Source organism: Dermochelys coriacea, chromosome 10 (assembly GCF_009764565.3).
Source record: "Dermochelys coriacea isolate rDerCor1 chromosome 10, rDerCor1.pri.v4, whole genome shotgun sequence".
Taxonomy (NCBI): domain Eukaryota; kingdom Metazoa; phylum Chordata; order Testudines; family Dermochelyidae; genus Dermochelys; species Dermochelys coriacea.
This window is the reverse complement of record NC_050077.1, coordinates 61075921-61092676: the sequence shown is the minus strand read 5'-3', so window position 1 is coordinate 61092676 and position 16756 is coordinate 61075921. Positions and strand designations below refer to the sequence as shown.

The window sequence follows — 16756 nt, the reverse complement described above, 5'->3', positions numbered from 1 at the left end:
GGGTTTCAAAGAAATTCATTTTCCAGAAATTTTGGTTTATAAATTGAGGGTTTACAAATTGAGGGTTTCCCCCACTTTTGTCTTCCAACTTTTGCAAGTTTGGAAAAAAATAAAAACTGTTGAAAAGATTTAAATTTTAAAGGTGAAAAATGGAGGTTTCTCCACTTTGTTACTGTTTCTCAGCAGGAAAAAGAAAAATAATAAGGAAGCGTAAATCCAGTGATGAGCTAGAAAAATCTTAACTAGTTCCCTCCTCACCCCACAAAGGGGTCATTGCCCACCTCCTGCTCCCCGGGACTCCTGCCCCATTGAACCCCACATTCCTTGATGCCCCCCTCCCCAGGATCCCTGCCCCATCCACCCCCGTCCCCTGACTGCCCCCAGAACCGGGCAGGAGGGTCTCATAGGCCACTGTAGTGGGTGTCCACCCCACCCCTAAGAGCCAGAGGGACCTGCCGGGGGGCGAGGTGGGGAGTCCCGGCGGTGCTTACCTGGGGCAGCTCCCAGGAAGCATCCGGCAGGTCCCTCTGGCTCCTAGGGGCGGACTAGCATAGCTGGGGGGGAGCGGCACCTTAGGCGCTGACTCCGTGGGTGCTCCAGGTGCAGAGCACCCACCGGCAGCTCCCTGCCCTGCGCCCAGCCCCAACTCACTTCACCTCCACTCCACCTCCGCCCCTAAATGCACCGCCCAGCTCTGCTTCTCCGCGCCCACCTGGCTTCCTGCAAATCAGCTGTTCGGCAGGAAGCCGGAGAGGGCTGAGAAGCAGGCGGCAGCTTCCTGCTCAGGCTGAGGTTGGCGGAGGTGAGCTGGGGTGGGGAGCGGTTCCCCTGCCCCGGGTTACCTGCTGCAGCGCAGGCAGCCCTCCTCGCGCCCCCTGCCTCCCTGGGCCTGAGTGCGAAGCCACCGCCCACTTCTCAGCCCGTCCAGCTTCCTGCATGAACAGCTGATTCACGGGAAGCCCAGGGGGGGCGGAGAAGCAGAGCGGGGCGGTATGTTCAGGGGAGGCAGCGGAGGCAGAGAGGAGATGAGCTGGGGCTGGGTGAGGAGCTGCCAGTGGGTGCTCTGCACCCACCAGGGCTGGAGCACCCATGGAGTCAGCACCTAAGGCGCCACTTTTGGCCGGTTAAATTTAGAAGCCCTTTTACAACCGGTTGTCCCTCACGGAACAACCGGTTCTAAAAGAGCTTCTAAAATTAACAACCGGCTCCAGCGATCCGGTGCTTACATCTACACAGCAAGAACTGTGCGCAGCTTAGCCTGAATCCAAGTTAATATGGGTAACAGCAATGAAGATAGCAGAGTGCGGGCTTCAGCATAGATGGCACAAGCTTGGCAGGTACCCTGGGTACATACTCCTTTCACTAATCTGCACTGAAGCCCATACTGCATTATCTTCACAGCTGTTATTCACACTAGCTAGATTCAAGCTACTTCAGCTGGTAAGCACATGTACTGCTTCTGCTATGTAGACACCCAAAGAGTGGGGAGAAGCTGAGGGAAGGAGAAGACACCATTTTCCAACATTTTCAAAATTTCCGGTAGGAAAATTAGAATTTCCTAACAGAAAATTTTGAAACGAAAGAAAAAAAAGCCAGGTATCCACCAGCTATAGAACTAATGATTTCAGGACCCACAGGACAGTTTACTTAACTAGGGACCCTTGTGTCCGGTACCCGTTTCCTCTGATGGTCAAACAAAGCCAAAAATCTGGAGATCTTTGGGAGATGGGGAAAGGTTTTTAATAAGTGACATAAAATAATGTTTTCTATTTATGTTGGTACAAGAGCTCCATCTTTAGACACAAGGTTACTTTACTTGTTACTGCACTCACATGATGCATAATAAAAAACCCAACATGACTGCCTCCGGAATACAGTTTTGACATGAAATTGGGATTCAGATTTTGCATTTTATTATTTTAATTTTCATTACTCCATCAGAGTTAAACGTCACAGCTAGAAAATTAAAGGAAATACTTACTCATTTCTGTAAATTGGCTACAAAGTCAGAAAAGAAGCCTTGCACATTTAAAGACTTATTTCTGTATATGGTGAGAGATGCAGCCCTGAAAGATTGTAACACGTTCATCTAAAAAATTAGGTTAAAAAATAATCTTGATGTTAGTTTCATCAGTACTGTACCCAAGAAAGATAAAAACCTGTGAAAGACATCACTACTTCATTTGCCATAACTAGTGTTGTCAACCCTCCAGGATTGTCCTGGTGTCTCCAGGAATTAGATTATGTCATGTGATAAAACCTCCAGGAATACATCCAATCAAAATTGGCAACCCTAGCCACAACAAACAGAAACCATAAGTAAATTTGTGAGAGTTCTCACAAGTAAAACTGGTGCCCAATTTTTTTAAAAGTACATGTACAAAACTGTACAGCTACTTCTGAAAATGTGGGCCTGGAAACATGGAGGACTAACACTCGGCCACAGGGCAGGACTCTATGTATTAATAATCCATTTTATCATGAAGATGCAGTTTAAGAGATGCAAGTTTCGCAATAGCTAAGGCAAAATTTAGTACCCTCACAGCTACAGAAACCACAAGGAAGAAAATAAAAGAAGCAGCTGCTGTGGACATCATTAAAAAAAAGCTTTCATAGATATTAAGGTCAGAAGGGACCATTCTGATCATCTAGTCTGACCTCTTGCACAACGCAGGCCACAGAATCTCACCCACCCACTCCTGTGAAAAACCTCTCGCCTATGTCTGAGCTATTGAAGTCCTCAAATCATGGTTTAAAGACTTCAAGGAGCAGAGAATCCTCCAGCAAGTGACCCATGCCTCATACTACAGAGGAAGGCGAAAGTCTGCCGTGGAGGAAAATTCCTTCCCAACCCCAAATATGACAATCAGCTAAACCCTGAGCATATGGGCAAGATTCACCAGCCAGATACCCCGAAAAGAATTTTCTGTAGTAACTGAGATCCCATCCCATCACAGGCCATTGGGCCTATTTATCATGAATATTTAAAGATCAATTACTTACCAAAATCCCATTATCCCATCATACCATCTCCTCCATAAACTTATCGAGTCTAATCTTAAAGCCAGATAGATCTTTTGCCCCCACTGTTTCCCTTGGAAGGCTATTCCAAAACTTCCCTCCTCTGATGGTTAGAAACCTTCGTCTAATTTCAAGTCTAAACTTCCCACTGGCCAGTTTATATCCATTTGTTCTTATGTCCACATTGGTACTGAGCTTAAATAATTCCTCTCCCTCACTGGTATTTATCCCTCTGATATATTTATAGAGTAATCATATCTCCCCTCAACCTTCTTTTAGTTAGGCTAAACAAGCCAAGCTCCTTGAGTCTCCTTTCACAAGACAAGTTTTCCATTCCTCGGATCATCCTAGTAGCCCTTCTCTGTACCTGTTCCAGTTTGAATTCATCCTTCTTAAACATGGGAGACCAGAACTGCACACAGTATTCCAGGTGAGGTCACACTCTTCAGAAAAAGAGGATTTCAGAAAATTAGCAGAACTAACAAGCTAAGATAAAAATCTGGGTTGTGAGAGATACAGTACTAATCCACCTCCTTCCACAGTAAGTATCCTGCATATTGGAATGTTTGTAGAAACTTAAATAGAAGGAACCATTTTGCAAATGTGCATAAAATATAATTGCAGTCACAAAACTGTGATGAAAGTGCAACACAAAAGTACCTGTTTATGAGACCCGTTTGAACAAAATAAAGGTTGGAAAGTAATTATGGAACCAAATGGAAACCCTGTTATAGTTTTAAGGGACCAACCCAAAGTACTGCCAGAGAAAGCATAACAAAATGTCAGGAATATATCTGAGACAGAAGAAAATCTAAAAGTAAAATCAACAGTGAAGAGAAATTATGAATAATAGGGATATCAACTATGAAGCGTGGTACATGCATAACAACTCCGAGATCACTTGGTTTTGTGATTGTTCAGGCTGCATTACAAATTAAAACTTGGAAAGTATTAAACACAAGTCAAGTGTCCATCTCCCATGAAGGTAGATACAAATCTCATTATCTAACTGGAAATACAATACTCAAGATGATGGATATGAACTTATGATATATTAAAGACAGATCACACTTTTTTTTAAAAAGAATATCAGGGTTGGAAGGGACCTCTGGAGGTCATCTAGTCAAACCCCCTGTTCAGAACCAATCCCCAATTTTTTCCCCAAATCCCTAAAGGGCCCCCTCAAGGATTGCACTCACAACCCTGGGTTTAGCAGGCCAATGCTCAAACCACTGAGTTATCCCTCCCACCCTGAGGTAGAGGTGGGAGCCCTGAGGTAGGGTTATTATTATTCCCCCAGGAATAAAACCCCAACTGACATACAGCAGCCTGAAACCTTAAAATGTATCATGAAAAGCTGAGCTGACATGCAGGCAGATGGGACCTACAGCAGGCCCAGTCATACCATGGAAAAAGGGAAGTATAAGACCCGGCCAGCATTAACGCTACCACTTAGTGCTGACACTCATAAAAAGACATTTCAATAATTCCCATTTTCACCACAAAGATTTTGTACTGCTCTGTTCACCACACACTATCTACATTGTAGTATCAACTGAACAAGGCATGCAAACAGTTTTTTAGGGGAGACGCTTTCCATTATTGGCGGCTCCAAATTCCACACCCAAAAAAAATTCTTATCTAAAAACGTCTCTTCTCTATTCCTTTTTAACATTTCCTCTATTAATGTGCTCCACAGTCACATCATATGGAAACAAATGGAAATCTTAACTAAAGGAAATTAAAAGTATAAATGCCTTAAGCTGTTACTTCTAAATTCTACTGAGATCTTCCAGTTCAGCTCTTAGTGTTTTAAAACCCAGCTGAGAGAGCAATTAAAAAAAAAATTCAAAACACAGGGTCTGTCAAGGTTCCTTCCCCACTCTGAACTCTAGGGTACAGATGTGGGGACCAGCATGAAAGACCCCCTAAGCTTATTCTTACTAGCTTAGGTTAAACACTGCCACCACCAAAGTGTTACACAAAGAACAGGGGAAGTGCCCACTTGGAAACGTCTCCCCCCCCCGCACAAAATATCCCCCCAAGCACTACACCCCCTTTCCTGGGGAAGACTTGATAAAAATCCTCACCAATTTGCATAGGTGAACACAGACCCAAACCCTTGGATCTTAAGAACAATGAAAAAGCAATCAGGTTCTTAAAAGATAATTTTAATTAAAGTAAAAGAATCCCCTCTGTAAAATCAGGATAGTAAATACCTCAAAGGGTATTCAGATTCAAAACCTAGAGAATCCCTCTAGGCAAAACCTTAAGTTACAAAGACACAAAAACAGGAATATACATCCCATTCAGCACAACTTATTTTATCAGCCATTTAAACAAAACAGAATCTAATGCATATCTAACTAGATTGCTGACTAACTCTTTACAGGAGTTCTGATCTGCATTCCTGCTCTGGTCCCAGCAAAAGCATCACACAGACAGAGACACCCTTTGTTTCTCTCTCTCTCCCCCCCCCCCTTTGAAAGTATCTTGTCTCCTCATTGGTCATTTTGGTCAGGTGCCAGCAAGGTTATCTTAGCTTCTTAACCCTTTACAGGTGAAAGGGTTTTTGCCTGGCCAGGAGGAATTTAAAAGGTGTTTACCCTTCCCTTTATATTTATGACAAGGTCCCTGACCTAAATTGCTTGTAGGTAATTTGAAGATTAGATGTCCACAAGAAATAGGTACAGTAACTATCTTTTTGCCATTAGTGATTGTTTGGCTGTACTGACAGCTGTAACAGAAAAGGTTCAGCATGAGGAGACTAATTCTGTTTTATGGTTAGAGTAGTCAAGAGCTCCATATTAGCTCTGTGCCTTTTTTAAAAAAAAATAAAAGTTTTTTGTTGCAATGAATAATAATGGGTCTTGGTACATTCTGGAGACAGACAATCTGAATAGTTGGAAGAAGTGAGCAAAGCAATGCTATGTTAGGGTTCAGTGACTCTGAGCTAAGACCTAAATGGTGGAGAATCACAGTGATAATGGAAACTGAGGGCTTGATTCATCTAGAACCTGCACAGACTTCTGCACACAAGGACCCCTATTAGTGACTCCAGAACACACACTCACCCAGACAACAGTCACGCTTGTGCAAAGTATTGCTCTGTCACAGAGCCCACAGACAGCCAGCACAGCCCAAAAAAGGAAGCAACCTTGACAGATTGCTCACTCCAAACTCTATGTCAATTTGTACGGCAATTTTTATGACTTCTGAGAACCACCAAAAAAGTTAGATTGTTGTACTCATTAATGTAACCTCTACTAACTTCAGCATGAGGCGCTTGCATTTATAACCACCATTTGTTTCATGCCCCTTGGCCATACTTTCAACCTAGATTCTTCAGCGTCATTCTTATCTTATCATTCTGCATCACAGACATTAACCTCTAGGTGGGAAACACAGGGAATGCTTTCAGAAAATCCTGATCCATAGTATTGTATTGACCTACAACCCCTTTTTTGCTATGGCTGTTTTATCTCCAAAGCTTTTCAAAATATTAACTACCGATTTCTTTTTTTTTTTTTTTATTAAAACAACTCCACCAAGTCTCAGTCAATGTCATTCATTAAATTCCCTATAATGAGCATCTTCCTACTCCTTCACCTGCACTAACATCTCTAGTTTATATTGTATTTTCATACACTGAAATATCTAGGAGGTATGCAGTGGTACTTCTAAACTACAGCTTTTAATAATTCTTCCATTGCTTTCTTTGTTATTCAGTATGATCCCTGTTATCTCAGCCAAGGTAGCCAAATTACAATCATTAGGTTCTTCAGACAATTTCTTCTCATTTATACTCTTCTCCTGTGGCAATGAATCCCTGTAACCTATCCTGACAAAGTCAGATACCAGCCAGTTCGTCTCGTTAACCAAATACTACCTCACCATATTCAGATTCTGCATCCTAAATTACAGCCTATACCTACCGTAAATAACCTTAGCTAGTCCCTCATCTCTACTCTTATTTCTTCCTGCTTCACCTTTCATTTCCTATGTTCTTTCCAACCCAGTCTCCAGTCTAGTATTCAATTTCACTTTTCCTTAATTACATTGAAAAGCATATTGATCTATTTAAACTGATCCCCATTTAGGTGGGGTTTTTTTTTAATTAAAGAAAAGCTCCAAAAGTTAGAATTATGTTGCACGCAAGGACAGATTAACCTTTTGTGGGCCCCCATGGAGGCAATGGAGCATGGCGTGTGGGGGTCAGTCCCCAGAGCAAGTGGCCAGCCCAGGGCAATGGGCCATGGCATGCCAGGGGCCTCCCCGCTCTGCCCCACCCAGTCCAAAGGCACAAATTTACAAACCAGCAGTTGCCAGACACACAGTGGCCCACCCAGCCCTGTGCTGCCAGCTTGCCCCTTCCCCTCAGGCTTGGGCCCATGCTGCGTCACGCAGCGCCTCCACCCAACACCCCTGCCCGACTCCCTATGCCCAGAGACCCCCCAGGCCTCCCCAGAAATGCACAGCGCCCTGTAAAACACCACCCCTGCCCAAAGTCCCAGCACCTCACACAGAACCTCCACTCCCTTGTGCCCCAACACACACCGATCTTCCCTGCCTCCTCACAGCCCAGCAACGCCCCCCGCAAAAACCCCAGAGACCCACTCCCCCACACCTGACTCCTGGCCGTACTCACCAGCCCTGCTGTGAGGTGCCTGTGTCTGCTAGGGCTGGTCCCGGGGGGGGGGGGGGGGGGGGAAATCACTCAAGCCCCTTGGGAGTGACACGATCAGCCAGGCCAGGCTCCCTCAGGACCTACTTGCCTGGAGGGATCCAGCCAAGCCCCTCACCCCCACCCCAACTGGCCAAGACTGGACAGGCTTCTGCACCAGTCCCAGGTGGCTCAGCTCCAGGGAGACAGGAAGGGCCCCAAGGATGGTGGGAAGCAGAGACTTCCCAGAGCTAGAGGTGCACTGGGGTCCAGCCAGGGGACAGAGAGGAGCCGGCGGGTGAGGCTAGGGGGGCAGAGAGGAGCCCTTGCCTGGGCAGTGGCAGCCAGCAGGCTGGTGGGGTCTTAAGGCGCAGTGCAAATGGAGCAGGCCAGGACTCCTTCTGAGCATGGGCCTGGCTCCATGGCACCACTGTAAATCCAGGTCTGGTTGCATGGCATTGGAATGTGTGGGATTGTAAGGCGTCAGCACCCATCTCTCACATGCACCCCCTTTCTCTGGCCGATAGCACTTGCAAACAGTTCTTTTTCATGGGGTGGCACCCAACTCTCATGGACAGCTCCCTTTTCTCAGTTGGGTATGAGCCTGCTTTTGTTTTTTGGTCATACATCGGGGTAGTACCCACCTCTCGTGAACACCCCCTGGCCGATGGTTCTCTCCACAGGCCTTCAGCTCTCTAGCAGAGCCCCAAACGCTGTCCCCTCTTCCGGGGTATACAGTCCAAGTTCTTATCTCATCCCTTGTATGGGGCTATAGCTCTAAGGCTTCTCCTAGAGGCACTGCCATCTTCGACCACCCAGCAGGGGTTTATTTCGGTACCTGCAGCTGGTGGTGTTTCAGCAGGCCTCCCTGGGCTCAGCCTTCAACCAGACCAGTGGAGCCCATCTCGGTACCCTTGCTGGCCTGGCCAAGTTCTATGCTCAATCCCTCTGAGCTTCAGCCTGCCTGCATTGACGTTCCTCTGATCCTGTTACTTTTCCCACCAGCCAGGCACCCAGCCTTCAGCAGCCTTCCCTGGGCTTCAGTCCTGTCTGCAGTGAGCTCTCCACGGTACTGCTGCTCTGCCTGCCAGTCTTCACTCCTCAAACTCCACACAGCAACTGGCTTCTTGGCTCTTTTGCTTGTTTTATGTAGGGCTCTTGTGGCCCCGGATTGGCTGCTCCATCAGCCCCTCTGATTGGCTACTGCTCTGCAGCCACTAGGCTGCTTGGAGGACTTCTTGCTGCTCTATTCTGGGGAAGGGTGATGCAAGGCCATGAGCAGGGGGCCTTTGGGCCTAGTCCACCCTGGCACAGGGATATTTAGAGAAATCCACAACCATTCCAGATCTTGGTGCAGGTTCTGCAATGGGAAGCAAGCTGAGAAAACGGATAATATCCCATAAGGAAAGGATACACATATAATTAGATAGCACATCCTACAATTAAGCCAGATCTGTAATCTTCACTCTATGATGCCTAGTACAGTGCCACCAAACAGTCACTCTGGTCAGCACAATGGTCCTCAGTAGATGATGCACATTTGATGATAATTATGATAGTATATGTGCTACGTGTGGACTGTAATATATGCTCAGTAAATGTGCATATCTGATATACGTAAGAGAAGTGTAATGTAACTCGTATATAAATTTAAAAAAATGAACTTTTGTTAACATATGTGCTATATATATTATATCAGTTCCCTTGCTAGGATCATGTATCACTACACATTGGATGTCTTAAAGAAGATCAAACATATGAAAGGGGCCATTTTCATTCATATCTGACCTACTAGGGGGGCAGGCAGTTTACCGCAGCCCCCCCAAACTGAGTGGTGGTGTGATCTGGCACACAGGGTCACAGCACCACGCAGGTTTAACCCAGCCGCCCCATCATCATGACAGAGGGGCACCAGGCCAAATCTGAGTGAGTGGCATCGTGATCTGGTGTACAGGGTCACAGCATCACTCAGGTTTGGCACTGTGACCCCACGTGCCAGGTCTCAACACCTGCAGCAGGGAGCCAGGCCTTGCCCCACTGGACAAGAGCAGCAGCTGTAAGGTGAATGCTGGGCAGGCTCCCTTCGGGGCCTCCCCTCAGTAGTTTCATACCCTTCTTTTTTGGTGGGGAGGGGGAGATTTAAAAGAATGTTCTAGGTATGAAGTGGCAGAACCCTATTGGTTTTTGGTGAAAATCTGAAAACTGGAAATGAGAAACAGGGGACACCTGAAGACCAGGACATCTGATTGGCAAACTGGGCAGTTTCAGCCACCTCTGTCATTGTCTATAGATTAAAGAACCAGTTGATGGCAGCCATTAACACATTCCAGCATAACAATCCCCGGGCCCTATCTCAGCTCTGCTGATCCTGCCATGACTTATCTCCCAAACAGAAAGGAAGAAAATAAGAATGTTATGAGGATAAGGGGAATGTGGGCTACAGAACTCCTGGTAAGGGAGAATGGAGGATCCTAGTGTAGGGGATAAGGGGCATGGGGACACACAGAGCCTTTTACACAGGGGAAAATAGTGGACAATGGAATGGAGGAGAGGAACATGGGGTGGACAGTGACAGAGTTAGAGTTTAAGGCTAGAAGGGACCACCAGATGATCAAGTCTGACATCCTGTACATCACAGACAGCCAACAAGACCAAGCACCCACATACGAACCCAACAATTTAAATTAGACTAAATAGTACAGCCCACAGGAGACTAGATTACTATGTGCCATAAGCAGAGAATAGGAGAGACCATGGGGCCCCTGCAATGGCAGGGAAATGATTACATGAGATATACCCAGATAAAGCTAGCAAGTGACCTGCACCCACATGCTGCAGAGCCAGAGGAAGTTGGAAAAAAAGACCTATGGTCACTGCCAATCTGACCTAGAAGAAAATTCCTTCCCAGCCCCAGATATGGCGATCAGTTAGACCCTAAGCCTGTGAACAAGAATCAGCCAGACAATCACCCGGGGGAGTGAGGGGAACACAGAGCCTCTGGCATGAAAGAAGAGGGTGGAGGAGGTGCTGGGAGTCCTTAAAATAGAGGAGATGGGACAGACAGCAGACAGAGAGCTTGTAAAGCGTGGGGGGGGGAGGGCAAAAATGGACAGGGGATGCAAGAAGCCACTTGCTGCAATGAGCTCAAGTTACTGAAGCTATGAAGTGTGCAACCACCTAATTTAGAAGCATACAACTGATTTACTACAGTCCATTCCTTGGGTAGATACGAGTGTGACTATCTAGCTACATAATCAGTACGGTGTTCTCAGGCCAAGGAGTCAGATATATGCAATGGCAGAACCAAGCCACTTCCTGGATTTTTAGGGAAGGCAATACACAGGAAGGCTTACGGTCAAGCTGCAAAGAAGGAAAGCTGTTTGTTTTTGAACAATGGGGTACTCTTTTCAACTTGAGAAATAAAGGCCACATTAAAAATCAGTTTGGGGAGATTTAGCATAATGTAGGTGGGACTTCTGTAGGACAAAGCCAGATAGATTTTAACAACTAAATTTGGCCCTCGATTTCTTAGCTGAAAATTTTCTTTGCTTTTTTGAAAAAATAATATGTTTGAATGACATTAGTATAGTCTGATTCAATATTGGATCTCATTTGTTTACTAACTTGTGCTGAAGCCAGGAAAAAAGTACATGAAAGTGGGTCAAGTAAGGCATTATGCTGTTTACAGAAAAGGCATCTGGTAAGCAGTAAGGAGTTTACATACAGCGCATTTTCATCAGTAATGTATCTGTGGGCAATCGAACTAAAAAATAAGTGAGGAGTAAAGGTGTTTGAGAATGTATATGACAGCAATCATCCCACACACCACATTTAAACATAACCATCAGTTACACCACATACACTAACCATCTACTTCAACATAGAGCCAATTCAACATTCAGAATGTCAGAACACAGCTGTTTCTAACCACTCCAAATAGTCATGGCCCTTTGTGGAGGTAGCTATATTGTGGCTGTTGCTGGACACAAGTGGAGAAACTGAAATGGTTTCAGGTTGCAAAGGTTGAATGATATCTTACCTAGTGATTCCCTGATTGCATTGATGATCACTGTATTTGCCCAGTAAACACACTTCAATTTTTAAGACCTGGTTTTAAACAAAGGAAAAGTCCCTATAACACAAAAATTTAAAAATTCAAAGTCATATTCTGCTCTTGGTTACATCAAGTGCAATACAACTGGCATCTGCATAACAGAGCGCATAATTTGGTCCTAAGTTCTGTGTTTGGGTTGTTTTTGCTTTTTTATAAAACGGTTACTTATTTTCCCACCAAGTCCCTCACTTAGTTGGAAGGTCTGTCTAAGCCACTCCCAACTCCTTTAAAGACCTTTTAGCACTCCACAGGCAGTAATTTCCCCCCTCCTCCCCCAATACCATGCATTTTTTTGGATGAAGCACATTTTACAATTATATTATAAATCAAATTATCTGTGGAAAAGACGGGGAAATTTAGGTTTATTCCTCTGTGGTTTTATTTCCCAGGTGGCCGATATAATGATCAATGTAGCTTAAAGGTAAACTGAAAAACTTTTTAAAAACTTTCTTTTTTTTTAGGCTCTAGGCTCTCAGTCTAGATGGCTGGCTAGGAAGGGCCCATTCAAGTTAATGAGCCATTAAAAAGAACAACAGGCCTTAGGAGAAGCTTATCTCCCACCTGGGAAGCCTTTCTGGGTAAGCTAGAGACAGCCTCCAAGTAATGGCTGCTGTGACACTACAGAGACATGTGACCAGGTCACTTGACGCTGAACTCGAACTTGGGATGTCAGTATTTTTCCCACTGACTGGCGTGGGAACCAAGCTTTGAAACAAAGGGTTCCTGCCATATGCAAAAGCTATACATGACAGGGGAGAGACATCATCTTGTTTATTCACTGACTCCCCCACCCAAGACACTCCTGGAAACACCTGAGAAACAAAGACTGAACTGGGGGAAGTGCTGAACCCAGGCTAAAGGGATTTTTAGCCTGTGAATGGAACACCTGGGGATTCCAAGCTGTAAGCAAGTGCAGCTTGCCTCTTAGGAATCTGCAGCCTGCTTGCATCATTACTTAGGGTGAGAATTTGCTATTCATATCTGATCGGTGTCATACATTAAGCTTAGTTTGCAAGTTTTGTTTATTTGCTAGGTGATCTGCTTTGATCTGCTTGCTATCCTTTATTAATTAACAAAGAGAGATTATAAACTTGTTTTTGCTTTATCTAAAACCAGTGTGCGAGTGTCATAACTTGGGGCAGAAAGCTGTTGTATAGTCCTCTCCACATTGAGAGAGGGGGCGAATTTCATGAGCTTATGCTGTACAGTTCCCTGTGCAGCACAAGACAGTATAATTTTGGGCTCACACTTCAGAGGGGGATGTGTCTGAGTAGCTGGGAAGTTCCCTAGCTGGAGAACTAGTCCTGGCTAAGTCCTGTACTTTAACCTCCAGACTAGGCTTCATCCTATTATTACATGTAAAGCTTTGGAAGCATTTTAAAAATATTTGCCACAGTACATTCATTTCTGGGCTACTAAAGAACACCCATAAAAATACACAGTGATAATGGTTTCTATAATGTTATTCACAAAACACATACAAAATGCATATTAAAGCCAGGCATCAGAAAAGTCATTTATATGGGAGACTGGAGTTGGGAGCAATAAAGCTATTTATAATTATAAAGCAGCACTGCATCATTGCTATATTAACAGAACATTATATTCTGAAAAGCTCATTTGATCAAAGGAACTGAAATCTATAACAATTACACTATATACGGTTAGGATCTGTATAACCTTCAAAAAGCCAAGAACAAACCCGCAGGGATAGTGTTTATTGTATGTGATTCAGGAGTGTCTGTCTATTAGAAGATAGAGTTTTTTGCAAATTGTCCTCCTCAATGAAATGTTTTCTCATATTTATTATTCAGAATTATTCTTGAAAAAAGTAATTCTTCCTTAATAGTGGAATAATTCTTGGTCAACTGATTGTTTTTGAACTATTTACTATCCAAAACTAGAAAATTTTTCATTGGGCATATATACCACATGCGGTGTTTCTGTTTCCTGATTAGGTAAGCATAGCAAAATCTTCTGTTCTGAAGTTCCAAATTTGCTTTCTGTAAATATTCCTAATATTCTTTACAATTATCTAGTCTCTTTAATCTTCATATCACTAAACTCATATGCTATAATATGCACAGAAAGCAAATGCACAAGGGGCACAAAAGCAGCCCAAACATTTTTTCCCCCAATCATACACTTGCCCACATGTAGGAAGTAGTAACAGTTAATCTGATTTGGTTTACTGGCTAATTTCACATTCTAAATGATATTTCAAAATAAGTCTTCATTTTCTCCTTCTTCTGTAATATCTTCCATGGAAATGCTTTTAAAATAAAATATTCCAAAACTAACAGATTATTACTCTTACAAAGACAAAGTATTGGCTAAATATAAATGGTCAGGGACATATTTTTAAAATGTAGCTCAGTTAGCCTTGGAGCTGTTAAAGTCCTTGGATATCGTGAAAATATATCTTTAGACATTTTTGAAACTCCTTCCAAAAAGTAACTAATTGCTAACATGCATCTAAGATATGACGTGCTGTTCTATTCTCATTGCCACATTGTTTTGTGTTTCAGAATGTGGCAAACAACTAAAAACAAAAACCTTAGGCTTTCTTTTCCCATGTCAAAATATACTGGAAAAAAAAAAGTTATTGTATGTTTATTCTATTTTGTTTGGTTGGGCAAATACAGTATTGGACCTAGTCTTGTGTCAACCCAAGAAACGGGAATGGAATTTACAGAAAAGACAGCAAGGCTCCCAAAAAAAGTTTGCTTAAGGTTTAAAAGTTGGGGGGGGGGGTGAGGAGGAGGGACACCGTACACCATGGCAGGGGTCTCTTAGTTGGCCTACACAGATTGGTAGGGAAAGCATGGATAGAGTAGGCCAGGAAGGGACCAATGAACCTGCATAAAAAGTGACACAGAGGAGCTGCAGTTGCTATCCCAACCAACAGGCTGTAATGGTGGCTAAATAAAGTAGCCTGATTACTTAGGCTGTCTGCAGGTGAAGAGAATTTCACTGGAGGAGCATTGTTACCAGAAGCTACCTTTCTACTGTGGCCTTATTTAGATTGGCAAGCGCTTTATAATTATTTTGAACTTAGCAGAATGTAAAAGGAGATGGAAACAGACTTATTCATCAGCTCATTTCAGCCTTAGATATTACATTAATCCACACAAAGCTGAAGGTTATACTACTCAGTATTTTTAATAAAAAAAATTAAAAACTGAGGAAAAATCATTACCCTCTGTGACATACTATACCTTGGGGGAGTGTCTTGTAACCCTCATATTCCTCATCTGTATATAATTGTGATATTGTGTATAAAGCATGTCATGCGAGGCATCAGGGTAAAAGTTATGATTGGCTGAAAGTCACTTTTCTATCTAAATATGTACATCTTTAGTGCATATGAAGTTATGAGATTGTGTTTTATGGTTGTCACTAAAATATTCGGTAAATTGGGGAAATGGCCAGATATTAGCTCCCCAGAGGCAACAGCAAGGAAAGTAACCAACACCCGGATGGGGTGTCAAACAACCTATCAACAGCCATTGTCCAGCAAGAGAGCTACAATGCAATGACTCGCCTGCATGAGGCCACACTAGGGGAATTGCTCAAGCTTGCCTGGAGACACAGGAATGCCCTGCAGACATGCCCGGACTTGGGTGTTCCCCAAGCACATGGGACAGAGGGTATAAAACAGAGCAGAGCAGGCTCATGCTTGGCCTTTCTCCTGCTCCCATCCATGCTGCAAGCAACAAGGACACTGAGAAGACTTAAGCAGAGGAGACTGGCCCAGATTTCAAGGGTGAAATCTGTACTGTGAACTGAAATACCTAGTGGGGTGAGATATACTGCTTAATCTAGATGTTTCCCAGTCTAATAGGGTTGAAAGTTCAAACTGCGCGCTTATATTTCATTTTATTTTGTTAACTAACTGACTTTTTGCCTGTCACTTATAATCCCTTAAAATCTATCTTTTGTAGTCAATGAATTTGTTTTGCTGTTTATCTTTACCAGTGAGTTTGCCTGAACTGAATGGTAAATATGCTTAGGTTTTACAAAGGTCGGTGTATGTCTACTTTCCATTGATGAAGTGGTGCACCAATTAATAAATTTGCACTTCTCATCACTACAAGGCATAGTGAGAGACAGCCCTGGCTGGAGAGAGTTTAGAGGTAACAGTGGTCCCACAGTCCCAGGCTGCACCCCAGGGAACCAGTCACACCCTCACCTAGGAATATACTCTATGTAACATGGGATTAGAATTTCAGGGCTTGTGAAAGAGAATAAGTGAAATAGGACTGCTTTCCTGAAAGACAGAACTGGGAGGGACAAAGGAAGACCCAAGAGAGATGAGTGTCATTGGTTACTAGAAAGTCTGGCAGGCCTGCTGTTTTACTTGGCAACTACACAATAACTTCTCAATATCAGACTTTATCATGGGGCAGTGTTTTTTGTACATTAACATTAAGAAACACAAGAATAGTTGCACTCAGATCTGACTGGAACAGTGATGGGTGAACCTCAAAAGGCTTCAAGGTACTGTTGTTTAACCTGATTTTTAAATATTACTGCAATGCAACCACTACACTCTGCATTAGATACCTCCAAGTTCAGGTTCAATAAAATCCCTTCAACTGTCATTGCACGTTTCCAGACAACCAACTTCTGCACTTTGAAATCCTCATCCTTTCAGTACAATCTTACTCTCCTTTGGCCCCGATAAAACAAATATATTAATATCAAAGACAAAATGGAAAAGGACCACCACAGTACAAAATAAATACTAACTTTTTCTGGGTGGGAGTATGTATGTGTAGAGAATATACTGCAAAATCAAGTGTGTCAGACCATTAAAATCAGATACAAAAAGCTCATCCTATATGATGCATCTCTACAAAAGGTGCAGTCTCTCAGGTATCGTTAGTGTCACGTGATGCATCCACTATTTTTTTTCCTCTTGAACTGTACAGTAAAGCATCATGGATAACTCATGG

General features: G+C 43.6%; 1 long non-coding RNA gene across 1 annotated transcript in view; it reads right to left on the bottom strand.

Annotated features, from left to right (window-relative positions):
- LOC122456006 overlaps positions 1-16756 on the bottom strand; it is a 296596-nt gene that overhangs the window by 223349 nt on the left and 56491 nt on the right. The window contains exons 3-4 of the long non-coding RNA XR_006274600.1: positions 11724-11816; positions 8329-9061 (exon numbers count right to left, since the gene is read on the bottom strand). This is a non-coding gene — a long non-coding RNA (uncharacterized LOC122456006). The remainder of the gene's footprint in view (positions 1-8328; positions 9062-11723; positions 11817-16756) is intronic.